The 27923-nt window shown below is 52.2% G+C and overlaps 1 protein-coding gene and 1 long non-coding RNA gene across 2 annotated transcripts in view; both read right to left on the bottom strand.

The window, feature by feature from the left end:
* The window catches only part of LOC103547110 (caspase-14-like), a 98977-nt gene that overhangs the window by 49236 nt on the left and 21818 nt on the right, over window positions 1-27923 (bottom strand). The window lies entirely within an intron of this gene.
* Window positions 2773-9396, bottom strand: LOC139076178 (uncharacterized). Its single transcript, XR_011527500.1, has 2 exons — window positions 8967-9396; window positions 2773-4579 (listed from the first exon to the last, which is right to left on the bottom strand). It is a non-coding gene; the product is annotated as an uncharacterized lncRNA (long non-coding RNA).

The following is a 27923-nucleotide window of genomic DNA, read 5'->3' on the forward strand; positions in this document are numbered from 1 at the left end:
CACGTGTCTTTCTGCATTGGTGTCTTCGAGTTCTTTGGATGAATAGCCAGCAGTGGGCTAGCTGGATCATAACGGTAGATCTATTCTTAGTTTTCTGAGGCTACTCCCTACTGCTTTCCATAGTGGCTGCACCAGTCTGCGCTCCCACCAGCAGTGCAGGAGAGTTCCCTTCTCTCCACATCCTCTCCGACACTTGTCTCTTGTCTTGTTAATTAGAGCCATTCTGACCAGAGTAAGGTGACATCTCATTGTAGTTTTCATTTGCACTTCTCTGATCGCTAATGATGTTGAGCCCCTCTCCATATGCCTGTTGGCCATCCGTATATCTTCTTTGGAGAAGTCACTGCTCAGATCTTTTGCCCGTTTTTTTAATTGGGTTGTTGATTTCTTTTGTTGTTGAGGTGTATGAGTTCTTTCTGTATTTTGGGTATTAACCCCTTATCCGATATACGGTTTGCAAGTATCTTCTCCCAGTTGTTAGGTTGCGTTTTGGTTTTGTGGATGGTTTCCTTTGCCGTGCAGAAGATTTTTTTACTTTGATGTAGTCCCATTTGTTCATTTTGTATTTTGTTTCCATTGCCCAGTCAGACGTGGTACTTGAACATAGGCTGCTAAGACTGATGTCAAAGGGCTGACTGCCTATGTTTTCTTGTAGACGTTGCATGGTTTCGGGTCTGACGTTCAAGTAAAACCCGAGGGAGGAGGCTGCAGTTCCCCGAGAGCGAGCTTGGCGGGGACCCTGCGTCCCTGTCAGCGCACCTTCCCGCTCCGCGAAGGTCCAGAGCGTGTGGGCGGGGCCCCAGGAGTTCTCCCAGGAGGGTGTCCCTGTCCCTGTCCGCTGTCCACCGCCGGAGGGGGCGGGGCAGCGGCCAGGGAGCGTCTGGGCGGCGGCGCGCGCCCGCGAGGAGAGGAGCCCGCGCGGCTGCTGGGCCACCGTCGCGGGAGGCGTGGGAGGCGTCGGCGAGCCGCGCCTGCCTGCCCAGAGCCGAGCCCGGCGGAGTCCGGCCGCGCTCTGCGGCTCTCTCCCGGGCCGGGCTCGTCCGTGGACGCCGCTCCGTGTCCCCGCTGGGCACAGCAGCCCGGGCCCTCCACAGCCACGGCCGCTAGCCTGAGGTGGCCCTCCTTCAGCTCCCGCTCTTCCTGCTCGCCGGACACGGACGACCAGGGCGCCTGCGAAGATGATGCCATCTGGGAGAGGTACCTGGGGGCGTGGGCCTGGGGGCTGGTGGGAGGCGAGCGTGTCCCTGAGGAATAGGCTTGTGCGCCGAGAGGTGCCCGTCAGGTCGCGGGACAGCTGTGCGGCGCGGGGAGCGGGGAGGGGGTCTCTTCGTGCGCTTCACGCGTTCATGGAACGGGCGGTGTGTGCCTGGCACGGGGCCAGCCTGGGGGTGCGGTGCCCGGGAGTCGGGCGCTGAAGCGGCCCCCGTGGTCTTGGCTTCTTGGAAGGACAGACGCGAAGTCGATAAGGACACTGGTCTCGATGCATTCTGAGGAGTGCAGGTCTCCCTCTTTTCGAGGCTACGTTCCGTTGGGGTTTTCCTGAAGCCTGTTGTGCCCCTGAAGCTCAGGCCGGTTCAGGGGAAGTGGCCTGTCGAGGGCCACATAATATTTGTGTGCAGAGCCAGTGCTTTCCAAAGCCCTTGACTGTGCGGAAGTCTACCTGTTAGGGGTGCAGTGGGGGCTGTCCGGGGAGCGTCGTGAGCACAGGTGTGTGTCCCACACTTGAAAGTCTGGCAAAGAAAGCGTGAGGCTCGAGGGTGCTCCGTTCGTTCCCTCCTTCCACAGAAAGTCTGGAGAGTTGACTTTGGGCCCAGTCCTTCCTTTCCTCTGGTCAGTGCGTGTTCAGTGGTCTGGACACTTGGTGAGCAAGACTGACAGGGTGTTTGACGTACTGGACCTCACAGCCTAGTTGGAAAGGACAGATAGGCAGCAACTAATTACCTAGGAGATACGCGAAAGCAATTTTGTGTTGAGTGTTGAGAAATACAGCATTTCCTGTTAGACTTTGTGACTTAGGCAGTGATGTTTAAGCTGAGAGCAGATGCCTAAAAGAAAAGGAGGACTTGTGCGGGAGAGTGTTGGGACAGGGCAAGGGAGGAGTATGGCCTGTCAGAGGAGCTGAAAGAATGCCCTGGAGACTGGGGCCGCGTAGGGACTGTAGGGTGGGGAAAACAAAACTTTTCGATTAAGGCTGGCGCTTTCTATAGGTTTTTGGAGACTAAGCGTGGTGATTCGGAACGTGGGCTCTGCAGCCAGACTCTGTCAAATGGGTCCTGGCTCTGCCACCTACGGGCTGTGTGAACTTGGGCAAGTTCCTGTACCATTCTGTGTGTCAGTTTCCTGATCTGTCAAACGGGGATGATTATAATACACACTCCATAGGTGAGTGTAAAGGTGAGAGGATATTTCATATCCGTAAAGTACTTAGAGCAGTGTCTGGCCGTTAGTAGGCGTTAGCAGTGGTTGATTAAAGAAATGGATAAATGCATACATAAGTATTAAAGGCTTGGAGGCTGTCCCTGGTGAAACGTGTGAACTGGAATGGATTACACCCAACTTTGTTTCCTTTCCAGCTTGCAGTTGCTACTGACCGCATCTGTAGCACTGTGGAATTCGAAATAATCTCCCTCGACTTGGCTGCTCTTGGTAAAACACTCTAATGCTGTCCAGATTATCCCAGGGAAATAAGAGCCTTTTCAGTAGCATAGTAGGGTTAGGTTTATCTAATATGTATCGTTTATATTGGTTTGCTTAGTATTTGTTGGTAACCTCTTTTCTTTCTTTGCAAAGCTGCTCGGTTAAAAAAAGCAGATTAGCTATGAAATGGTTCAGACACAGAGAAAAGTAGAGAGTCGTGTAAGCAGAGCACGCCTTTCCTTGACTCTCTGTCGAGAGCTTTTGTGATTCCAGCTGCTCTCTGCCTCAGACACGGTGCCCTCTGCGTGTGCAGTCATGTAAAGAGTGCAGGGTCTGGAACCGTGGAGAATCTAAGGCAGTCCAGTCATGCTTTGTTTAACAGTGGGGATAAGTTCTGAGGAGTGTGTCATGGTCAGGCAATCTCGAGACTGTGCAAACACCACGGAGTTCCTAACCCTAGAGGGCAGAGCCTCCTACACACCTAGGCTCTACGGGACTAATCTGATGGGACCCCCGTTGTTGACTGAAACGTCCCGATGTAGGGCATGACTGTACTTCCCAACTCCAAGGGCACGGAAGTGTAGCCTGTGGGGCTTTTGAAAAGAACGGAGACGCTCAAGGCCTGCTCTGGACCCACTGACTCAGAATCTACTGGGATAGTTCCCGGCTTTAAAGACCAGACGTAGTCCTCATCTGCAGACATCTCATCAACGGTTTTTCACACTGGGTTTTCCCTCATCTGAAAAAACAGGCCAAGAGACTGTGAGGATCCATAATTAGTGTTTTAATACATTTGGCAGGACTCAGTGTTTTTCACGTTCTGTGATAGTGTGATCTGCATCTTCACTGTAATGTGTTAAACCTTTAAATCTTGTCCAAAAGTCATGTCATGACCTAGAGAATCCTTCTGTGAATTCCAGGCAGATTGCCATCATTCTGCTTCCGCCTCCTCACCTTTAAAATGGGGAGAATAACGGCAACCTATCCTTTCGGATGTGAGGATTAAATGAGACAGTTGGTGCAAAGCGGTTAGCACAGGATCTGGCACAAAGTGAAGCCTTCAATAAATTATGATTACAGTAGTTTTGATTTCCCTCCAGTCGGAATATAATTTAGTTGAAGTTAGTGGCTATGTCACAGCTGTGTCTCAGGCTGCTGTCTGCCGCCCTGAGCTAAGCCATAAAAATCCCTAGAATAACTTTTGAAAAGCCTGTTAGCCTCTTGAGGCTCCTACACTTCTTTATTTTATTTTATTTTATTTTATTTTATTTTATTTTATTGCAGTAACAGTGGATTCTAACATCATATAGCTTTCAGATGTACGTTGTAATATATTTCGAATTCTGTGTAGATTACATCGTGTTCACCACCCGAAAACTAATTATAGTCCGTCACCTCCCATGTGAGCCTCATCACCCCTTTTGCTCTCTCCCCTCCCCCCTCCCCCTATGGTAACCACCAATCCAGTCTCCGTTGCTCTGTGTGTGTTTGTGATTGTTTTTATCTTCTGCTCATGAGTGAGATCACACGGTGTTTGACTTTCTCCCTCTGATTTATTTCACTTCACATAATACCCTCAGGGTCCATCCAGGTTGTCACAAATGGCCGGGTCTCATCATTTCTTATGGCCGAGTAGTATTCCATTGTGTCTACATACCACATCTTCTTTATCCATTCCTCCCTTGATGGGCACCTAGGTTGCTTCCAAGTTTTGGCTGTTGTGAATAATGCCGCAGTGAACCTAGGGGTGCACGTGTCTTTCTGCATTGGTGTCTTCGAGTTCTTTGGATGAATAGCCAGCAGTGGGCTAGCTGGATCATAACGGTAGATCTATTCTTAGTTTTCTGAGGCTACTCCCTACTGCTTTCCATAGTGGCTGCACCAGTCTGCGCTCCCACCAGCAGTGCAGGAGAGTTCCCTTCTCTCCACATCCTCTCCCACACTTGTCTCTTGTCTTGTTGATTAGAGCCATTCTGACCAGAGTAAGGTGACATCTCATTGTAGTTTTCATTTGCACTTCTCTGATCGCTAATGATGTTGAGCACCTCTCCATATGCCTGTTGGCCATCCCTATATCTTCTTTGGAGAAGTCACTGCTCAGATCTTTTGCCCGTTTATTTAATTGGGTTGTTGATTTCTTTTGTTGTTGAGGTGTATGAGTTCTTTCTGTATTTTGGGTTTAATTAACCCCTTATCCGATATACGGTTTGCAAGTATCTTCTCCCAGTTGTTAGGTTGCGTTTTGGTTTTGTGGATGGTTTCCTTTGCCGTGCAGAAGATTTTTTTACTTTGATGTAGTCCCATTTGTTCATTTTGTATTTTGTTTCCATTGCCCAGTCAGACGTGGTACTTGAACATAGGCTGCTAAGACTGATGTCAAAGGGCTGACTGCCTATGTTTTCTTGTAGACGTTGCATGGTTTCGGGTCTGACGTTCAAGTAAAACCCGAGGGAGGAGGCTGCAGTTCCCCGAGAGCGAGCTTGGCGGGGACCCTGCGTCCCTGTCAGCGCACCTTGCGGCTCCGCGAAGGTCCAGAGCATGTGGGCGGGGCCCCAGGAGTTCTCCCAGGAGGGTGTCCCTGTCCCTGTCCGCTGCCCACCGCCGGAGGGGGCGGGGCAGCGGCCGGGGAGCGTCTGGGCGGCGGCGCGCGCCCGCGAGGCGAGGAGCCCGCGCGGCTGCTGGGCCACCGTCGCGGGAGGCGTGGGAGGCGTCGGCGAGCCGCGCCTGCCTGCCCAGAGCCGAGCCCGGCGGAGTCCGGCCGCGCTCTGCGGCTCTCTCCCGGGCCGGGCTCGTCCGTGGACGCCGCTCCGTGTCCCCGCTGGGCACGGCAGCCCGGGCCCTCCACAGCCACGGCCGCTAGCCTGAGGTGGCCCTCCTTCAGCTCCCGCTCTTCCTGCTCGCCGGACACGGACGACCAGGGCGCCTGCGAAGATGATGCCATCTGGGAGAGGTACCTGGGGGCGTGGGCCTGGGGGCTGGTGGGAGGCGAGCGTGTCCCTGAGGAATAGGCTTGTGCGCCGAGAGGTGCCCGTCAGGTCGCGGGACAGCTGTGCGGCGCGGGGAGCGAGGGGGTCTCTTCGTGCGCTTCACGCGTTCATGGAACGGGCGGTGTGTGCCTGGCACGGGGCCAGCCTGGGGGTGCGGTGCCCGGGAGTCGGGCGCTGAAGCGGCCCCCGTGGTCTTGGCTTCTTGGAAGGACAGACGCGAAGTCGATAAGGACACTGGTCTCCATGCATTCTGAGGAGTGCAGGTCTCCCTCTTTTCGAGGCTACGTTCCGTTGGGGTTTTCCTGAAGCCTGTTGTGCCCCTGAAGCTCAGGCCGGTTCAGGGGAAGTGGCCTGTCGAGGGCCACATAATATTTGTGTGCAGAGCCAGTGCTTTCCAAAGCCCTGGACTGTGCGGAAGTCTACCCGTTAGGGGTGCAGTGGGGGCTGTCCGGGGAGCGTCGTGAGCACAGGTGTGTGTCCCACACTTGAAAGTCTGGCAAAGAAAGCGTGAGGCTCGAGGGTGCTCCGTTCGTTCCCTCCTTCCACAGAAAGTCTGGAGAGTTGACTTTGGGCCCAGTCCTTCCTTTCCTCTGGTCAGTGCGGGTTCAGTGGTCTGGACACTTGATGAGCAAGACTGACAGGGTGTTTGACGTACTGGACCTCACAGCCTAGTTGGAAAGGACAGATAGGCGGCAACTAATTACCTAGGAGATACGCGAAAGCAATTTTGTGTGGAGTGTTGAGAAATACAGCATTTCCTGTTAGACTTTGTGACTTAGGCAGTGATGTTTAAGCTGAGAGCAGATGCCTAAAAGAAAAGGAGGACTTGTGCGGGAGAGTGTTGGGACAGGGCAAGGGAGGAGTATGGCCTGTCAGAGGAGCTGAAAGAATGCCCTGGAGACTGGGGCCGCGTAGGGACTGTAGGGTGGGGAAAACAGAACTTTTCGATTAAGGCTGGCGCTTTCTATAGGTTTTTGGAGACCAAGCGTGGTGATTCGGAACGTGGGCTCTGCGGCCAGACTCTGTCAAATGGGTCCTGGCTCTGCCACCTACGGGCTGTGTGAACTTGGGCAAGTTCCTGTACCATTCTGTGTGTCAGTTTCCTGATCTGTCAAACGGGGATGATTATAATACACACTCCATAGGTGAGTGTAAAGGTGAGAGGATATTTCATATCCGTAAAGTACTTAGAGCAGTGTCTGGCCGTTAGTAGGCGTTAGCAGTGGTTGATTAAAGAAATGGATACATGCATACATAAGTATTAAAGGCTTGGAGGCTGTCCCTGGTGAAACGTGTGAACTGGAATGGATTACACCCAACTTTGTTTCCTTTCCAGCTTGCAGTTGCTACTGACCGCATCTGTAGCACTGTGGAATTCGAAATAATCTCCCTCGACTTGGCTGCTCTTGGTAAAACACTCTAATGCTGTCCAGATTATCCCAGGGAAATAAGAGCCTTTTCAGTAGCATAGTAGGGTTAGGTTTATCTAATATGTATCGTTTATATTGGTTTGCTTAGTATTTGTTGGTAACCTCTTTTCTTTCTTTGCAAAGCTGCTCGGTTAAAAAAAGCAGATTAGCTATGAAATGGTTCAGACACAGAGAAAAGTAGAGAGTCGTGTAAGCAGAGCACGCCTTTCCTTGACTCTCTGTCGAGAGCTTTTGTGATTCCAGCTGCTCTCTGCCTCAGACACGGTGCCCTCTGCGTGTGCAGTCATGTAAACAGTGCAGGGTCTGGAACCGTGGAGAATCTAAGGCAGTCCAGTCATGCTTTGCTTAACAGTGGGGCTAAGTTCTGAGGAGTGTGTCACGGTCAGGCAATCTCGAGACTGTGCAAACACCACGGAGTTCCTAACCCTAGATGGCAGAGCCTCCTACACACCTAGGCTCTATGGGACTAATCTGATGGGACCCCCGTTGTTGACTGAAACGTCCCGATGTAGGGCATGACTGTACTTCCCAACTCCAAGGGCACGGAAGTGTAGCCTGTGGGGCTTTTTCAAAGAACGGAGACGCTCAAGGCCTGCTCTGGACCCACTGACTCAGAATCTACTGGGATAGTTCCCGGCTTTAAAGACCAGACGTAGTCCTCATCTGCAGACATCTCATCAACGGTTTTTCACACTGGGTTTTCCCTCATCTGAGAAAACAGGCCAAGAGATTGTGAGGATCCATAATTAGTGTTTTAATACATTTGGCAGGACTCAGTGTTTTTCACGTTCTGTGATACTGTGATCTGCATCTTCACTGTAATGTGTTAAACCTTTAAATCTTGTCCAAAAGTCATGTCATTACCTAGAGAATCCTTCTGTGAATTCCAGGCAGATTGCCATCATTCTGCTTCCGCCTCCTCACCTTTAAAATGGGGAGAATAACGGCAACCTACCTTTCGGATGTGAGGATTAAATGAGACAGTTGGTGCAAAGCAGTCAGCACAGGATCTGGCACAAAGTGAAGCCTTCAATAAATTATGATTACAGTAGTTTTGATTTCCCTCCAGTCGGAATATAATTTAGTTGAAGTTAGTGGCTATGTCACAGCTGTGTCTCAGGCTGGTGTCTGCCGCCCTGAGCTAAGCCATAAAAATCCCTAGAATAACTTTTCAAAAGCCTGTTAGCCTCTTGAGGCTCCTACACTTCTTTATTTTATTTTATTTTATTTTATTTTATTTTATTTTATTGCAGTAACAGTGGATTCTAACATCATATAGCTTTCAGATGTACGTTGTAATATATTTCGAATTCTGTGTAGATTACATCGTGTTCACCACCCAAAAACTAATTATAGTCCGTCACCTCCCATGTGAGCCTCATCACCCCTTTTGCTCTCTCCCCTCCCCCCTCCCCCTATGGTAACCACCAATCCAATCTCCGTTGCTCTGTGTGTGTTTGTGATTGTTTTTATCTTCTGCTCATGAGTGAGATCACACGGTGTTTGACTTTCTCCCTCTGATTTATTTCACTTCACATAATACCCTCAGGGTCCATCCACGTTGTCACAAATGGCCGGGTCTCATCATTTCTTATGGCCGAGTAGTATTCCATTGTGTATACATACCACATCTTCTTTATCCATTCCTCCCTTGATGGGCACCTAGGTTGCTTCCAAGTTTTGGCTGTTGTGAATAATGCCGCAGTGAACCTAGGGGTGCACGTGTCTTTCTGCATTGGTGTCTTCGAGTTCTTTGGATGAATAGCCAGCAGTGGGCTAGCTGGATCATAACGGTAGATCTATTCTTAGTTTTCTGAGGATACTCCCTACTGCTTTCCATAGTGGCTGCACCAGTCTGCGCTCCCACCAGCAGTGCAGGAGAGTTCCCTTCTCTCCACATCCTCTCCGACACTTGTCTCTTGTCTTGTTAATTAGAGCCATTCTGACCAGAGTAAGGTGACATCTCCTTGTAGTTTTCATTTGCACTTCTCTGATCGCTAATGATGTTGAGCACCTCTCCATATGCCTGTTGGCCATCCGTATATCTTCTTTGGAGAAGTCACTGCTCAGATCTTTTGCCCGTTTTTTTAATTGGGTTGTTGATTTTTTTTGTTGTTGAGGTGTATGAGTTCTTTCTGTATTTTGGGTATTAACCCCTTATCCGATATACGGTTTGCAAGTATCTTCTCCCAGGTGTTAGGTTGCGTTTTGGTTTTGTGGATGGTTTCCTTTGCCGTGCAGAAGATTTTTTTACTTTGATGTAGTCCCGTTTGTTCATTTTGTATTTTGTTTCCATTGCCCAGTCAGACGTGGTACTTGAACATAGGCTGCTAAGACTGATGTCAAAGGGTTTTCTTGTAGACGTTGCATGGTTTCGGGTCTGACGTTCGAGTAAAACCCGAGGGAGGAGGCTGCAGTTCCCCGAGAGCGAGCTTGGCGGGGACCCTGCGTCCCTGTCAGCGCACCTTCCCGCTCCGCGAAGGTCCGAAGCGTGTGGGCGGGGCCCCAGGAGTTCTCCCAGGAGGGTGTCCCTGTCCCTGTCCGCAGTCCACCGCCGGAGGGGGCGGGGCAACGGCCTGGGAGCGTCTGGGCGGCGGCGCGCGCCCGCGAGGAGAGGAGCGCGCGCGGCTGCCGGGCCACCGTCGCGGGAGGCGTGGGAGGCGTCGGCGAGCCGCGCCTGCCTGCCCAGAGCCGAGCCCCGCGGAGTCCGGCCGCGCTCTGCGGCTCTCTCCCGGGCCGGGCTCGTCCGTGGACGCCGCTCCGTGTCCCCGCTGGGCACAGCAGCCCGGGCCCTCCACAGCCACGGCCGCTGGCCTGAGGTGGCCCTCCTTCAGCTCCCGCTCTTCCTGCTCGCCGGACACGGACGACCAGGGCGCCTGCGAAGATGATGCCATCTGGGAGAGGTACCTGGGGGCGTGGGCCTGGGGGCTGGTGGGAGGCGAGCGTGTCTCTGAGGAATAGGCTTGTGCGCCGAGAGGTGCCCGTCAGGTCGCGGGACAGCTGTGCGGCGCGCGGAGCGGGGGGGGGGGGGGGGGGGGGGGTCTCTTCGTGCGCGTCACTCGTTCATGGAACGGGCGGTGTGTGCCGGGCACGGGGCCAGCCTGGGGACGCGGTGCCCGGGAGTCGGGCGCTGAAGCGGCCCCCGGGGTCTTGGCTTCTTGGAGGGACAGACGCGAAGTCGATAAGGACACTGGTCTCGATGCGTTCTGAGGAGTGCAGGTCTCCCTCCTTTCGAGGCTACGTTCCGTTGGGGTTTTCCTGAAGCCTGTTGTGCCCCTGAAGCTCAGGCCGGTTCAGGGGAAGTGGCCTGTCGAGGGCCACGTAACGTTTGTGTGCAGAGCCAGTGCTTTCCAAAGCCCTTGACTGTGCGGAAGTCTAGCTGTTAGGGGTGCGGTGGGGGCTGTCCGGGGAGCATTGTGAGCACAGGTATGTGTCCCACACTTGAAAGTCTGGCAGAGAAAGCGTGAGGCTCGAGGGTGCTCCGTTCGTTCCCTCCTTCCACAGAAAGTCTGGAGAGCTGACCTTGGGACAAGTCCTTCCTTTCCTCTGGTCGGTGCGTTGTTCAGTGGTCTGGACACTTGGTGAGCAAGACTGACAGGGTGTTTGACGTACTGGGCCTCACAGCCTAGTTGGAAAGGACAGATAGGCAGCGACTAGTTACCTAGGAGATACGTAAAAACTATTTCGTGTTGGGTGCTGAGAAATACGGCATTTACTGATAGACTTTGTGGCTTAGGCAGTGATGTTGAAGCTGAGAGCAGATGCCTACAAGAAAAGGAGGACTTGTGCGGGAGAGCGTTGGGACGGGGCAAGGGAGGAGTATGGCCTGTCAGAGGAGCTGAAAGAGTGCCCTGGAGCCTGGGGCCGCGTAGGGACTGTAGGGTGGGGAAAACAAAACTTTTCGGTTAAGGCTGGCGCTTTCTATAGGTTTTTGGAGACTAAGCGTGGTGATTCGGAGCGTGGACTCTGGAGCCAGACTCTGTCAAATGGGTCCTAGCTCTGCCACCTACGGGCTGTGTGAACTTGGGCAAGTTACCGTACCATTCTGTGTGTCAGTTTCCTGATCTGTCAAACGGGGATGATTATCATACACACTCCATAGGTGAGTGTAAAGGTGAGAGGATATTTCATAGCCGTAAAGTACTTAGAGCAGCGTCTGGCCTGTAGTAGGCGTTAGTAGTGGTTGATTAAATAAATGGATAAATGCATACATAAGTATTAAAGGCTCGGAGGCTGTCCCTGGTGAAACGTGTGAACTTGAATGGATTACACCCAACTTTGTTTCCTTTCCAGCTTGCAGTTGCTACTGACCGCATCTGTAGCACCGTGGAATTCGAAATAATCTCCCTCGACTTGGCTGCTCTTGGGAAAACAATCTAATGCTGTCAAAATTATCCCAGGGAAATAAACGCCTTTTCAGTAGCATAGTAGGGTTAGGCTTATTTAATATGTATTGTTTATATTGGTTTGTTTAGTATTTGTTGGTAACCTTTTTTTTTTTTTCTTTTCTGCAAAGCTGTTCGGTTAAAAAGAGCAGATTAGCTATGAAATGGTTCAGACACAGAGAAAAGTAGAGAGTCGTGTAAGCAGAGCACGCCTTTCCCTGACTCTCTGTCGAGAGCTTGTGTGATTCCAGCTGCTCTCTGCCTCAGACACGGTGCCCTCTGCGTGTGCAGTCATGTAAACAGTGCAGGGTCTGGAACCGTGGAGAATCTAAGGCAGTCCCGTCATGCTTTGCTTAACAGTGGGGATCAGTTCTGAGGAGTGTGTCACAGTCAGGCAATCTCGAGACTGTGCAAACACCACGGAGTTCCTAATCCTAGATGGCAGAGCCTCCTACACACCTAGGCCACATGGGACTAATCTTCTGGGACCCCCGTTGTTGACTGAAACGTCCCGATGTAGGGCATGACTGAACTGCCCAACTCCAAGGGCACGGAAGTGTAGCCTGTGGGGCTTTTTCCAAGAACAGAGACGCTCAAGGCCTCCTCTGGGCCCACTGACTCCGAATCTACTGGGATAGTTCCCGGCTTTAAAGACCAGACGTAGTCCTCCTCTGCAGACCTCTCATCAAGGGTTTTTCACACTGGGTTTTCCCTCCTCTGAGAAAACAGGCCAAGAGATTGTGAGGATCCATAATTAGTGTTTTAATGCACTTGGCAGGACTCAGTGTTTTTCGCGTTCTGTGATACTGGGATCTGCATCTTCACTGTAATGTGTTAAACCTTTAAGTCTTGTCCAAAAGTCACGTCATTACATAGAGAATCCTTCTGTGAATTCCAGGCAGATTGCCATCATTCTGCTTCCGTCTCCTCACCTTTAAAATGGGGAGAGTAGCGGTAACCTAGCTTTGGGATGTGAGGATTAAATGAGATAGTTGGTGCAAAGCAGTTAGCACAGGATCTGGCACAAAGTGAGGCCTTTGATAAATTATTATTATTATAGTAGTTTTGATTTTCCTCCGGTCGGAATATAATTTAGTTGAAGTTAGTGACTGTGTCACAGCTGTGTCTCAGGCTGGTGTCTGCCGCCCTGAGCTAAGCCGTAAAAATCCCTAGAATAACTTTTCAAAAGCCTGTCAGCCTCTTGAGGCTCCTACACTTCTTTATTGTATTGTATTTTATTGTATTTTATTTTATTTTATTGCAGTAACAGTGGATTCTAACATCATATAGCTTTCAGATGTACGTTGTAATATATTTCGAGTTCTGTGTAGATTACATCGTGTTCACCACCCAAAAACTAATTATAGTCCGTCACCTCCCATGTGAGCCTCATCACCCCTTTTGCTCTCTCCCCTCCCCCCTCCCCCTATGGTAACCAGCAATCCAATCTCCGTGGCTCTGTGTGTGTTTGTGATTGTTTTTATCTTCTGCTCATGAGTGAGATCACACGGTGTTTGACTTTCTCCCTCTGATTTATTTCACTTCACATAATACCCTCAGGGTCCATCCAGGTTGTCACAAATGGCCGGGTCTCATCATTTCTTATGGCCGAGTAGTATTCCATTGTGTATACGTACCACATCTTCTTTATCCATTCCTCCCTTGATGGGCACCTAGGTTGCTTCCAAGTTTTGGCTGTTGTGAATAATGCTGCAGTGAACCTAGGGGTGCACGTGTCTTTCTGCATTTGTGTCTTCGAGTTCTTTGGATGAATAGCCAGCAGTGGGATAGCCGGATCATAACGGTAGATCTATTCTTAGTTTTCTGAGGATACTCCCTACTGCTTTCCATAGTGGCTGCACCAGTCTGCGCCCCCACCAGCAGTGCAGGAGAGTTCCCGTCTCTCCACATCCTCTCCGACACTTGTCTCTTGTCTTGCTACTTAGAGCCATTCTGACCAGAGTAAGGTGACGTCTCATGGTAGTTTTCATTTGCACTTGTCTGATCGCTCATGATGTTGAGCACCTCTCCATAGGCCTGTTGGCCATCCGGATATCTTCTTTGGAGAAGTCACTGCTCAGATCTTTTGCCCGTTTTTTTAATTGGGTTGTTGATTTGTTTTGTTGTTGAGGTGTATGAGTTCTTTCTGTATTTTGGGTATTAACCCCTTATCCGACATACGGTTTGCAAGTATCTTCTCCCAGGTGTTAGGTTGCGTTTTGGTTTTGTGGATGGTTTCCTTTGCCGTGCAGAAGATTTTTTTACTTTGATGTAGTCCCGTTTGTTCATTTTGTATTTTGTTTCCATTGCCCAGTCAGACGTGGTACTTGAACATAGGCTGCTAAGACTGATGTCAAAGGGTTTGCTTGTAGACGTTGCGTGGTTTCGGGTCTGACGTTCGAGTAAAACCCGAGGGAGGAGGCTGCAGTTCCCCGAGAGCGAGCTTGGCGGGGACCCTGCGTCCCTGTCAGCGCACCTTCCCGCTCCGCGAAGGTCCGAAGCGTGTGGGCGGGGCCCCAGGAGTTCTCCCAGGAGGGTGTCCCTGTCCCTGTCCGCAGTCCACCGCCGGAGGGGGCGGGGCAACGGCCTGGGAGCGTCTGGGCGGCGGCGCGCGCCCGCGAGGAGAGGAGCGCGCGCGGCTGCCGGGCCACCGTCGCGGGAGGCGTGGGAGGCGTCGGCGAGCCGCGCCTGCCTGGCCAGAGCCGAGCCCCGCGGAGTCCGGCCGCGCTCTGCGGCTCTCTCCCGGGCCGGGCTCGTCCGTGGACGCCGCTCCGTGTCCCCGCTGGGCACAGCAGCCCGGGCCCTCCACAGCCATGGCCGCTGGCCTGAGGTGGCCCTCCTTCAGCTCCCGCTCTTCCTGCTCGCCGGACACGGACGACCAGGGCGCCTGCGAAGATGATGCCATCTGGGAGAGGTACCTGGGGGCGTGGGCCTGGGGGCTGGTGGGAGGCGAGCGTGTTTCTGAGGAATAGGCTTGTGCGCCGAGAGGTGCCCGTCAGGTCGCGGGACAGCTGTGCGGCGCGCGGAGCGGGGGGGGGGGCGGGGGGGGGTCTCTTCGTGCGCGTCACTCGTTCATGGAACGGGCGGTGTGTGCCGGGCACGGGGCCAGCCTGGGGACGCGGTGCCCGGGAGTCGGGCGCTGAAGCGGCCCCCGGGGTCTTGGCTTCTTGGAGGGACAGACGCGAAGTCGATAAGGACACTGGTCTCGATGCGTTCTGAGGAGTGCAGGTCTCCCTCCTTTAGAGGCTACGTTCCGTTGGGGTTTTCCTGAAGCCTGTTGTGCCCCTGAAGCTCAGGCCGGTTCAGGGGAAGTGGCCTGTCGAGGGCCACGTAACGTTTGTGTGCAGAGCCAGTGCTTTCCAAAGCCCTTGACTGTGCGGAAGTCTAGCTGTTAGGGGTGCGGTGGGGGCTGTCCGGGGAGCATTGTGAGCACAGGTATGTGTCCCACACTTGAAAGTCTGGCAGAGAAAGCGTGAGGCTCGAGGGTGCTCCGTTCGTTCCCTCCTTCCACAGAAAGTCTGGAGAGCTGACCTTGGGACAAGTCCTTCCTTTCCTCTGGTCGGTGCGTTGTTCAGTGGTCTGGACACTTGGTGAGCAAGACTGACAGGGTGTTTGACGTACTGGGCCTCACAGCCTAGTTGGAAAGGACAGATAGGCAGCGACTAGTTACCTAGGAGATACGTAAAAACTATTTCGTGTTGGGTGCTGAGAAATACGGCATTTACTGATAGACTTTGTGGCTTAGGCAGTGATGTTGAAGCTGAGAGCAGATGCCTACAAGAAAAGGAGGACTTGTGCGGGAGAGCGTTGGGACGGGGCAAGGGAGGAGTATGGCCTGTCAGAGGAGCTGAAAGAGTGCCCTGGAGCCTGGGGCCGCGTAGGGACTGTAGGGTGGGGAAAACAAAACTTTTCGGTTAAGGCTGGCGCTTTCTATAGGTTTTTGGAGACTAAGCGTGGTGATTCGGAGCGTGGACTCTGGAGCCAGACTCTGTCAGATGGGTCCTAGCTCTGCCACCTACGGGCTGTGTGAACTTGGGCAAGTTACCGTACCATTCTGTGTGTCAGTTTCCTGATCTGTCAAACGGGGATGATTATCATACACACTCCATAGGTGAGTGTAAAGGTGAGAGGATATTTCATAGCCGTAAAGTACTTAGAGCAGCGTCTGGCCTGTAGTAGGCGTTAGTAGTGGTTGATTAAATAAATGGATAAATGCATACATAAGTATTAAAGGCTCGGAGGCTGTCCCTGGTGAAACGTGTGAACTTGAATGGATTACACCCAACTTTGTTTCCTTTCCAGCTTGCAGTTGCTACTGACCGCATCTGTAGCACCGTGGAATTCGAAATAATCTCCCTCGACTTGGCTGCTCTTGGGAAAACAATCTAATGCTGTCAAAATTATCCCAGGGAAATAAACGCCTTTTCAGTAGCATAGTAGGGTTAGGCTTATTTAATATGTATTGTTTATATTGGTTTGTTTAGTATTTGTTGGTAACCTTTTTTTTTTTTTCTTTTCTGCAAAGCTGTTCGGTTAAAAAGAGCAGATTAGCTATGAAATGGTTCAGACACAGAGAAAAGTAGAGAGTCGTGTAAGCAGAGCACGCCTTTCCCTGACTCTCTGTCGAGAGCTTGTGTGATTCCAGCTGCTCTCTGCCTCAGACACGGTGCCCTCTGCGTGTGCAGTCATGTAAACAGTGCAGGGTCTGGAACCGTGGAGAATCTAAGGCAGTCCCGTCATGCTTTGCTTAACAGTGGGGATCAGTTCTGAGGAGTGTGTCACAGTCAGGCAATCTCGAGACTGTGCAAACACCACCGAGTTCCTAATCCTAGATGGCAGAGCCTCCTACACACCTAGGCCACATGGGACTAATCTTCTGGGACCCCCGTTGTGGACTGAAACGTCCCGATGTAGGGCATGACCGAACTGCCCAACTCCAAGGGCACGGAAGTGTAGCCTGTGGGGCTTTTTCAAAGAACAGAGACGCTCAAGGCCTCCTCTGGGCCCACTGACTCCGAATCTACTGGGATAGTTCCCGGCTTTAAAGACCAGACGTAGTCCTCCTCTGCAGACCTCTCATCAAGGGTTTTTCACACTGGGTTTTCCCTCCTCTGAGAAAACAGGCCAAGAGATTGTGAGGATCCATAATTAGTGTTTTAATGCACTTGGCAGGACTCAGTGTTTTTCGCGTTCTGTGATACTGGGATCTGCATCTTCACTGTAATGTGTTAAACCTTTAAGTCTTGTCCAAAAGTCACGTCATTACATAGAGAATCCTTCTGTGAATTCCAGGCAGATTGCCATCATTCTGCTTCCGTCTCCTCACCTTTAAAATGGGGAGAGTAGCGGTAACCTAGCTTTGGGATGTGAGGATTAAATGAGATAGTTGGTGCAAAGCAGTTAGCACAGGATCTGGCACAAAGTGAGGCCTTTGATAAATTATTATTATTATAGTAGTTTTGATTTTCCTCCGGTCGGAATATAATTTAGTTGAAGTTAGTGACTGTGTCACAGCTGTGTCTCAGGCTGGTGTCTGCCGCCCTGAGCTAAGCCGTAAAAATCCCTAGAATAACTTTTCAAAAGCCTGTCAGCCTCTTGAGGCTCCTACACTTCTTTATTGTATTGTATTTTATTGTATTGTATTTTATTTTATTGCAGTAACAGTGGATTCTAACATCATATAGCTTTCAGATGTACGTTGTAATATATTTCGAGTTCTGTGTAGATTACATCGTGTTCACCACCCAAAAACTAATTATAGTCCGTCACCTCCCATGTGAGCCTCATCACCCCTTTTGCTCTCTCCCCTCCCCCCTCCCCCTATGGTAACCAGCAATCCAATCTCCGTGGCTCTGTGTGTGTTTGTGATTGTTTTTATCTTCTGCTCATGAGTGAGATCACACGGTGTTTGACTTTCTCCCTCTGATTTATTTCACTTCACATAATACCCTCAGGGTCCATCCAGGTTGTCACAAATGGCCGGGTCTCATCATTTCTTATGGCCGAGTAGTATTCCATTGTGTATACGTACCACATCTTCTTTATCCATTCCTCCCTTGATGGGCACCTAGGTTGCTTCCAAGTTTTGGCTGTTGTGAATAATGCTGCAGTGAACCTAGGGGTGCACGTGTCTTTCTGCATTTGTGTCTTCGAGTTCTTTGGATGAATAGCCAGCAGTGGGATAGCCGGATCATAACGGTAGATCTATTCTTAGTTTTCTGAGGATACTCCCTGCTGCTTTCCATAGTGGCTGCACCAGTCTGCGCCCCCACCAGCAGTGCAGGAGAGTTCCCGTCTCTCCACATCCTCTCCGACACTTGTCTCTTGTCTTGCTACTTAGAGCCATTCTGACCAGAGTAAGGTGACGTCTCATGGTAGTTTTCATTTGCACTTGTCTGATCGCTAATGATGTTGAGCACCTCTCCATAGGCCTGTTGGCCATCCGGATGTCTTCTTTGGAGAAGTCACTGCTCAGATCTTTTGCCCGTTTTTTTAATTGGGTTGTTGATTTGTTTTGTTGTTGAGGTGTATGAGTTCTTTCTGTATTTTGGGTATTAACCCCTTATCCGACATACGGTTTGCAAGTATCTTCTCCCAGGTGTTAGGTTGCGTTTTGGTTTTGTGGATGGTTTCCTTTGCCGTGCAGAAGATTTTTTTACTTTGATGTAGTCCCGTTTGTTCATTTTGTATTTTGTTTCCATTGCCCAGTCAGACGTGGTACTTGAACATAGGCTGCTAAGACTGATGTCAAAGGGTTTGCTTGTAGACGTTGCGTGGTTTCGGGTCTGACGTTCGAGTAAAACCCGAGGGAGGAGGCTGCAGTTCCCCGAGAGCGAGCTTGGCGGGGACCCTGCGTCCCTGTCAGCGCACCTTCCCGCTCCGCGAAGGTCCGAAGCGTGTGGGCGGGGCCCCAGGAGTTCTCCCAGGAGGGTGTCCCTGTCCCTGTCCGCAGTCCACCGCCGGAGGGGGCGGGGCAACGGCCTGGGAGCGTCTGGGCGGCGGCGCGCGCCCGCGAGGAGAGGAGCGCGCGCGGCTGCCGGGCCACCGTCGCGGGAGGCGTGGGAGGCGTCGGCGAGCCGCGCCTGCCTGGCCAGAGCCGAGCCCCGCGGAGTCCGGCCGCGCTCTGCGGCTCTCTCCCGGGCCGGGCTCGTCCGTGGACGCCGCTCCGTGTCCCCGCTGGGCACAGCAGCCCGGGCCCTCCACAGCCATGGCCGCTGGCCTGAGGTGGCCCTCCTTCAGCTCCCGCTCTTCCTGCTCGCCGGACACGGACGACCAGGGCGCCTGCGAAGATGATGCCATCTGGGAGAGGTACCTGGGGGCGTGGGCCTGGGGGCTGGTGGGAGGCGAGCGTGTTTCTGAGGAATAGGCTTGTGCGCCGAGAGGTGCCCGTCAGGTCGCGGGACAGCTGTGCGGCGCGCGGAGCGGGGGGGGGGGCGGGGGGGGGTCTCTTCGTGCGCGTCACTCGTTCATGGAACGGGCGGTGTGTGCCGGGCACGGGGCCAGCCTGGGGACGCGGTGCCCGGGAGTCGGGCGCTGAAGCGGCCCCCGGGGTCTTGGCTTCTTGGAGGGACAGACGCGAAGTCGATAAGGACACTGGTCTCGATGCGTTCTGAGGAGTGCAGGTCTCCCTCCTTTAGAGGCTACGTTCCGTTGGGGTTTTCATGAAGCCTGTTGTGCCCCTGAAGCTCAGGCCGGTTCAGGGGAAGTGGCCTGTCGAGGGCCACGTAACGTTTGTGTGCAGAGCCAGTGCTTTCCAAAGCCCTTGACTGTGCGGAAGTCTAGCTGTTAGGGGTGCGGTGGGGGCTGTCCGGGGAGCATTGTGAGCACAGGTATGTGTCCCACACTTGAAAGTCTGGCAGAGAAAGCGTGAGGCTCGAGGGTGCTCCGTTCGTTCCCTCCTTCCACAGAAAGTCTGGAGAGCTGACCTTGGGACAAGTCCTTCCTTTCCTCTGGTCGGTGCGTTGTTCAGTGGTCTGGACACTTGGTGAGCAAGACTGACAGGGTGTTTGACGTACTGGGCCTCACAGCCTAGTTGGAAAGGACAGATAGGCAGCGACTAGTTACCTAGGAGATACGTAAAAACTATTTCGTGTTGGGTGCTGAGAAATACGGCATTTACTGATAGACTTTGTGGCTTAGGCAGTGATGTTGAAGCTGAGAGCAGATGCCTACAAGAAAAGGAGGACTTGTGCGGGAGAGCGTTGGGACGGGGCAAGGGAGGAGTATGGCCTGTCAGAGGAGCTGAAAGAGTGCCCTGGAGCCTGGGGCCGCGTAGGGACTGTAGGGTGGGGAAAACAAAACTTTTCGGTTAAGGCTGGCGCTTTCTATAGGTTTTTGGAGACTAAGCGTGGTGATTCGGAGCGTGGACTCTGGAGCCAGACTCTGTCAGATGGGTCCTAGCTCTGCCACCTACGGGCTGTGTGAACTTGGGCAAGTTACCGTACCATTCTGTGTGTCAGTTTCCTGATCTGTCAAACGGGGATGATTATCATACACACTCCATAGGTGAGTGTAAAGGTGAGAGGATATTTCATAGCCGTAAAGTACTTAGAGCAGCGTCTGGCCTGTAGTAGGCGTTAGTAGTGGTTGATTAAATAAATGGATAAATGCATACATAAGTATTAAAGGCTCGGAGGCTGTCCCTGGTGAAACGTGTGAACTTGAATGGATTACACCCAACTTTGTTTCCTTTCCAGCTTGCAGTTGCTACTGACCGCATCTGTAGCACCGTGGAATTCGAAATAATCTCCCTCGACTTGGCTGCTCTTGGGAAAACAATCTAATGCTGTCAAAATTATCCCAGGGAAATAAACGCCTTTTCAGTAGCATAGTAGGGTTAGGCTTATTTAATATGTATTGTTTATATTGGTTTGTTTAGTATTTGTTGGTAACCTTTTTTTTTTTTTCTTTTCTGCAAAGCTGTTCGGTTAAAAAGAGCAGATTAGCTATGAAATGGTTCAGACACAGAGAAAAGTAGAGAGTCGTGTAAGCAGAGCACGCCTTTCCCTGACTCTCTGTCGAGAGCTTGTGTGATTCCAGCTGCTCTCTGCCTCAGACACGGTGCCCTCTGCGTGTGCAGTCATGTAAACAGTGCAGGGTCTGGAACCGTGGAGAATCTAAGGCAGTCCCGTCATGCTTTGCTTAACAGTGGGGATCAGTTCTGAGGAGTGTGTCACAGTCAGGCAATCTCGAGACTGTGCAAACACCACCGAGTTCCTAATCCTAGATGGCAGAGCCTCCTACACACCTAGGCCACATGGGACTAATCTTCTGGGACCCCCGTTGTGGACTGAAACGTCCCGATGTAGGGCATGACCGAACTGCCCAACTCCAAGGGCACGGAAGTGTAGCCTGTGGGGCTTTTTCAAAGAACAGAGACGCTCAAGGCCTCCTCTGGGCCCACTGACTCCGAATCTACTGGGATAGTTCCCGGCTTTAAAGACCAGACGTAGTCCTCCTCTGCAGACCTCTCATCAAGGGTTTTTCACACTGGGTTTTCCCTCCTCTGAGAAAACAGGCCAAGAGATTGTGAGGATCCATAATTAGTGTTTTAATGCACTTGGCAGGACTCAGTGTTTTTCGCGTTCTGTGATACTGGGATCTGCATCTTCACTGTAATGTGTTAAACCTTTAAGTCTTGTCCAAAAGTCACGTCATTACATAGAGAATCCTTCTGTGAATTCCAGGCAGATTGCCATCATTCTGCTTCCGTCTCCTCACCTTTAAAATGGGGAGAGTAGCGGTAACCTAGCTTTGGGATGTGAGGATTAAATGAGATAGTTGGTGCAAAGCAGTTAGCACAGGATCTGGCACAAAGTGAGGCCTTTGATAAATTATTATTATTATAGTAGTTTTGATTTTCCTCCGGTCGGAATATAATTTAGTTGAAGTTAGTGACTGTGTCACAGCTGTGTCTCAGGCTGGTGTCTGCCGCCCTGAGCTAAGCCGTAAAAATCCCTAGAATAACTTTTCAAAAGCCTGTCAGCCTCTTGAGGCTCCTACACTTCTTTATTGTATTGTATTTTATTGTATTTTATTTTATTTTATTGCAGTAACAGTGGATTCTAACATCATATAGCTTTCAGATGTACGTTGTAATATATTTCGAGTTCTGTGTAGATTACATCGTGTTCACCACCCAAAAACTAATTATAGTCCGTCACCTCCCATGTGAGCCTCATCACCCCTTTTGCTCTCTCCCCTCCCCCCTCCCCCTATGGTAACCAGCAATCCAATCTCCGTGGCTCTGTGTGTGTTTGTGATTGTTTTTATCTTCTGCTCATGAGTGAGATCACACGGTGTTTGACTTTCTCCCTCTGATTTATTTCACTTCACATAATACCCTCAGGGTCCATCCAGGTTGTCACAAATGGCCGGGTCTCATCATTTCTTATGGCCGAGTAGTATTCCATTGTGTATACGTACCACATCTTCTTTATCCATTCCTCCCTTGATGGGCACCTAGGTTGCTTCCAAGTTTTGGCTGTTGTGAATAATGCTGCAGTGAACCTAGGGGTGCACGTGTCTTTCTGCATTTGTGTCTTCGAGTTCTTTGGATGAATAGCCAGCAGTGGGATAGCCGGATCATAACGGTAGATCTATTCTTAGTTTTCTGAGGATACTCCCTGCTGCTTTCCATAGTGGCTGCACCAGTCTGCGCCCCCACCAGCAGTGCAGGAGAGTTCCCGTCTCTCCACATCCTCTCCGACACTTGTCTCTTGTCTTGCTACTTAGAGCCATTCTGACCAGAGTAAGGTGACGTCTCATGGTAGTTTTCATTTGCACTTGTCTGATCGCTCATGATGTTGAGCACCTCTCCATAGGCCTGTTGGCCATCCGGATATCTTCTTTGGAGAAGTCACTGCTCAGATCTTTTGCCCGTTTTTTTAATTGGGTTGTTGATTTGTTTTGTTGTTGAGGTGTATGAGTTCTTTCTGTATTTTGGGTATTAACCCCTTATCCGACATACGGTTTGCAAGTATCTTCTCCCAGGTGTTAGGTTGCGTTTTGGTTTTGTGGATGGTTTCCTTTGCCGTGCAGAAGATTTTTTTACTTTGATGTAGTCCCGTTTGTTCATTTTGTATTTTGTTTCCATTGCCCAGTCAGACGTGGTACTTGAACATAGGCTGCTAAGACTGATGTCAAAGGGTTTGCTTGTAGACGTTGCGTGGTTTCGGGTCTGACGTTCGAGTAAAACCCGAGGGAGGAGGCTGCAGTTCCCCGAGAGCGAGCTTGGCGGGGACCCTGCGTCCCTGTCAGCGCACCTTCCCGCTCCGCGAAGGTCCGAAGCGTGTGGGCGGGGCCCCAGGAGTTCTCCCAGGAGGGTGTCCCTGTCCCTGTCCGCAGTCCACCGCCGGAGGGGGCGGGGCAACGGCCTGGGAGCGTCTGGGCGGCGGCGCGCGCCCGCGAGGAGAGGAGCGCGCGCGGCTGCCGGGCCACCGTCGCGGGAGGCGTGGGAGGCGTCGGCGAGCCGCGCCTGCCTGGCCAGAGCCGAGCCCCGCGGAGTCCGGCCGCGCTCTGCGGCTCTCTCCCGGGCCGGGCTCGTCCGTGGACGCCGCTCCGTGTCCCCGCTGGGCACAGCAGCCCGGGCCCTCCACAGCCATGGCCGCTGGCCTGAGGTGGCCCTCCTTCAGCTCCCGCTCTTCCTGCTCGCCGGACACGGACGACCAGGGCGCCTGCGAAGATGATGCCATCTGGGAGAGGTACCTGGGGGCGTGGGCCTGGGGGCTGGTGGGAGGCGAGCGTGTTTCTGAGGAATAGGCTTGTGCGCCGAGAGGTGCCCGTCAGGTCGCGGGACAGCTGTGCGGCGCGCGGAGCGGGGGGGGGGGCGGGGGGGGGGTCTCTTCGTGCGCGTCACTCGTTCATGGAACGGGCGGTGTGTGCCGGGCACGGGGCCAGCCTGGGGACGCGGTGCCCGGGAGTCGGGCGCTGAAGCGGCCCCCGGGGTCTTGGCTTCTTGGAGGGACAGACGCGAAGTCGATAAGGACACTGGTCTCGATGCGTTCTGAGGAGTGCAGGTCTCCCTCCTTTAGAGGCTACGTTCCGTTGGGGTTTTCCTGAAGCCTGTTGTGCCCCTGAAGCTCAGGCCGGTTCAGGGGAAGTGGCCTGTCGAGGGCCACGTAACGTTTGTGTGCAGAGCCAGTGCTTTCCAAAGCCCTTGACTGTGCGGAAGTCTAGCTGTTAGGGGTGCGGTGGGGGCTGTCCGGGGAGCATTGTGAGCACAGGTATGTGTCCCACACTTGAAAGTCTGGCAGAGAAAGCGTGAGGCTCGAGGGTGCTCCGTTCGTTCCCTCCTTCCACAGAAAGTCTGGAGAGCTGACCTTGGGACAAGTCCTTCCTTTCCTCTGGTCGGTGCGTTGTTCAGTGGTCTGGACACTTGGTGAGCAAGACTGACAGGGTGTTTGACGTACTGGGCCTCACAGCCTAGTTGGAAAGGACAGATAGGCAGCGACTAGTTACCTAGGAGATACGTAAAAACTATTTCGTGTTGGGTGCTGAGAAATACGGCATTTACTGATAGACTTTGTGGCTTAGGCAGTGATGTTGAAGCTGAGAGCAGATGCCTACAAGAAAAGGAGGACTTGTGCGGGAGAGCGTTGGGACGGGGCAAGGGAGGAGTATGGCCTGTCAGAGGAGCTGAAAGAGTGCCCTGGAGCCTGGGGCCGCGTAGGGACTGTAGGGTGGGGAAAACAAAACTTTTCGGTTAAGGCTGGCGCTTTCTATAGGTTTTTGGAGACTAAGCGTGGTGATTCGGAGCGTGGACTCTGGAGCCAGACTCTGTCAAATGGGTCCTAGCTCTGCCACCTACGGGCTGTGTGAACTTGGGCAAGTTACCGTACCATTCTGTGTGTCAGTTTCCTGATCTGTCAAACGGGGATGATTATCATACACACTCCATAGGTGAGTGTAAAGGTGAGAGGATATTTCATAGCCGTAAAGTACTTAGAGCAGCGTCTGGCCTGTAGTAGGCGTTAGTAGTGGTTGATTAAATAAATGGATAAATGCATACATAAGTATTAAAGGCTCGGAGGCTGTCCCTGGTGAAACGTGTGAACTTGAATGGATTACACCCAACTTTGTTTCCTTTCCAGCTTGCAGTTGCTACTGACCGCATCTGTAGCACCGTGGAATTCGAAATAATCTCCCTCGACTTGGCTGCTCTTGGGAAAACAATCTAATGCTGTCAAAATTATCCCAGGGAAATAAACGCCTTTTCAGTAGCATAGTAGGGTTAGGCTTATTTAATATGTATTGTTTATATTGGTTTGTTTAGTATTTGTTGGTAACCTTTTTTTTTTTTTCTTTTCTGCAAAGCTGTTCGGTTAAAAAGAGCAGATTAGCTATGAAATGGTTCAGACACAGAGAAAAGTAGAGAGTCGTGTAAGCAGAGCACGCCTTTCCCTGACTCTCTGTCGAGAGCTTGTGTGATTCCAGCTGCTCTCTGCCTCAGACACGGTGCCCTCTGCGTGTGCAGTCATGTAAACAGTGCAGGGTCTGGAACCGTGGAGAATCTAAGGCAGTCCCGTCATGCTTTGCTTAACAGTGGGGATCAGTTCTGAGGAGTGTGTCACAGTCAGGCAATCTCGAGACTGTGCAAACACCACCGAGTTCCTAATCCTAGATGGCAGAGCCTCCTACACACCTAGGCCACATGGGACTAATCTTCTGGGACCCCCGTTGTGGACTGAAACGTCCCGATGTAGGGCATGACCGAACTGCCCAACTCCAAGGGCACGGAAGTGTAGCCTGTGGGGCTTTTTCCAAGAACAGAGACGCTCAAGGCCTCCTCTGGGCCCACTGACTCCGAATCTACTGGGATAGTTCCCGGCTTTAAAGACCAGACGTAGTCCTCCTCTGCAGACCTCTCATCAAGGGTTTTTCACACTGGGTTTTCCCTCCTCTGAGAAAACAGGCCAAGAGATTGTGAGGATCCATAATTAGTGTTTTAATGCACTTGGCAGGACTCAGTGTTTTTCGCGTTCTGTGATACTGGGATCTGCATCTTCACTGTAATGTGTTAAACCTTTAAGTCTTGTCCAAAAGTCACGTCATTACATAGAGAATCCTTCTGTGAATTCCAGGCAGATTGCCATCATTCTGCTTCCGTCTCCTCACCTTTAAAATGGGGAGAGTAGCGGTAACCTAGCTTTGGGATGTGAGGATTAAATGAGATAGTTGGTGCAAAGCAGTTAGCACAGGATCTGGCACAAAGTGAGGCCTTTGATAAATTATTATTATTATAGTAGTTTTGATTTTCCTCCGGTCGGAATATAATTTAGTTGAAGTTAGTGACTGTGTCACAGCTGTGTCTCAGGCTGGTGTCTGCCGCCCTGAGCTAAGCCGTAAAAATCCCTAGAATAACTTTTCAAAAGCCTGTCAGCCTCTTGAGGCTCCTACACTTCTTTATTGTATTGTATTTTATTGTATTTTATTTTATTTTATTGCAGTAACAGTGGATTCTAACATCATATAGCTTTCAGATGTACGTTGTAATATATTTCGAGTTCTGTGTAGATTACATCGTGTTCACCACCCAAAAACTAATTATAGTCCGTCACCTCCCATGTGAGCCTCATCACCCCTTTTGCTCTCTCCCCTCCCCCCTCCCCCTATGGTAACCAGCAATCCAATCTCCGTGGCTCTGTGTGTGTTTGTGATTGTTTTTATCTTCTGCTCATGAGTGAGATCACACGGTGTTTGACTTTCTCCCTCTGATTTATTTCACTTCACATAATACCCTCAGGGTCCATCCAGGTTGTCACAAATGGCCGGGTCTCATCATTTCTTATGGCCGAGTAGTATTCCATTGTGTATACGTACCACATCTTCTTTATCCATTCCTCCCTTGATGGGCACCTAGGTTGCTTCCAAGTTTTGGCTGTTGTGAATAATGCTGCAGTGAACCTAGGGGTGCACGTGTCTTTCTGCATTTGTGTCTTCGAGTTCTTTGGATGAATAGCCAGCAGTGGGATAGCCGGATCATAACGGTAGATCTATTCTTAGTTTTCTGAGGATACTCCCTACTGCTTTCCATAGTGGCTGCACCAGTCTGCGCCCCCACCAGCAGTGCAGGAGAGTTCCCGTCTCTCCACATCCTCTCCGACACTTGTCTCTTGTCTTGCTACTTAGAGCCATTCTGACCAGAGTAAGGTGACGTCTCATGGTAGTTTTCATTTGCACTTGTCTGATCGCTCATGATGTTGAGCACCTCTCCATAGGCCTGTTGGCCATCCGGATATCTTCTTTGGAGAAGTCACTGCTCAGATCTTTTGCCCGTTTTTTTAATTGGGTTGTTGATTTGTTTTGTTGTTGAGGTGTATGAGTTCTTTCTGTATTTTGGGTATTAACCCCTTATCCGACATACGGTTTGCAAGTATCTTCTCCCAGGTGTTAGGTTGCGTTTTGGTTTTGTGGATGGTTTCCTTTGCCGTGCAGAAGATTTTTTTACTTTGATGTAGTCCCGTTTGTTCATTTTGTATTTTGTTTCCATTGCCCAGTCAGACGTGGTACTTGAACATAGGCTGCTAAGACTGATGTCAAAGGGTTTGCTTGTAGACGTTGCGTGGTTTCGGGTCTGACGTTCGAGTAAAACCCGAGGGAGGAGGCTGCAGTTCCCCGAGAGCGAGCTTGGCGGGGACCCTGCGTCCCTGTCAGCGCACCTTCCCGCTCCGCGAAGGTCCGAAGCGTGTGGGCGGGGCCCCAGGAGTTCTCCCAGGAGGGTGTCCCTGTCCCTGTCCGCAGTCCACCGCTGGAGGGGGCGGGGCAACGGCCTGGGAGCGTCTGGGCGGCGGCGCGCGCCCGCCAGGAGAGGAGCGCGCGCGGCTGCCGGGCCACCGTCGCGGGAGGCGTGGGAGGCGTCGGCGAGCCGCGCCTGCCTGGCCAGAGCCGAGCCCCGCGGAGTCCGGCCGCGCTCTGCGGCTCTCTCCCGGGCCGGGCTCGTCCGTGGACGCCGCTCCGTGTCCCCGCTGGGCACAGCAGCCCGGGCCCTCCACAGCCATGGCCGCTGGCCTGAGGTGGCCCTCCTTCAGCTCCCGCTCTTCCTGCTCGCCGGACACGGACGACCAGGGCGCCTGCGAAGATGATGCCATCTGGGAGAGGTACCTGGGGGCGTGGGCCTGGGGGCTGGTGGGAGGCGAGCGTGTTTCTGAGGAATAGGCTTGTGCGCCGAGAGGTGCCCGTCAGGTCGCGGGACAGCTGTGCGGCGCGCGGAGCGGGGGGGGGGCGGGGGGGGGTCTCTTCGTGCGCGTCACTCGTTCATGGAACGGGCGGTGTGTGCCGGGCACGGGGCCAGCCTGGGGACGCGGTGCCCGGGAGTCGGGCGCTGAAGCGGCCCCCGGGGTCTTGGCTTCTTGGAGGGACAGACGCGAAGTCGATAAGGACACTGGTCTCGATGCGTTCTGAGGAGTGCAGGTCTCCCTCCTTTAGAGGCTACGTTCCGTTGGGGTTTTCCTGAAGCCTGTTGTGCCCCTGAAGCTCAGGCCGGT

This window comes from Equus przewalskii, chromosome 15 (assembly GCF_037783145.1).
Source record: "Equus przewalskii isolate Varuska chromosome 15, EquPr2, whole genome shotgun sequence".
NCBI lineage: Eukaryota > Metazoa > Chordata > Mammalia > Perissodactyla > Equidae > Equus > Equus przewalskii.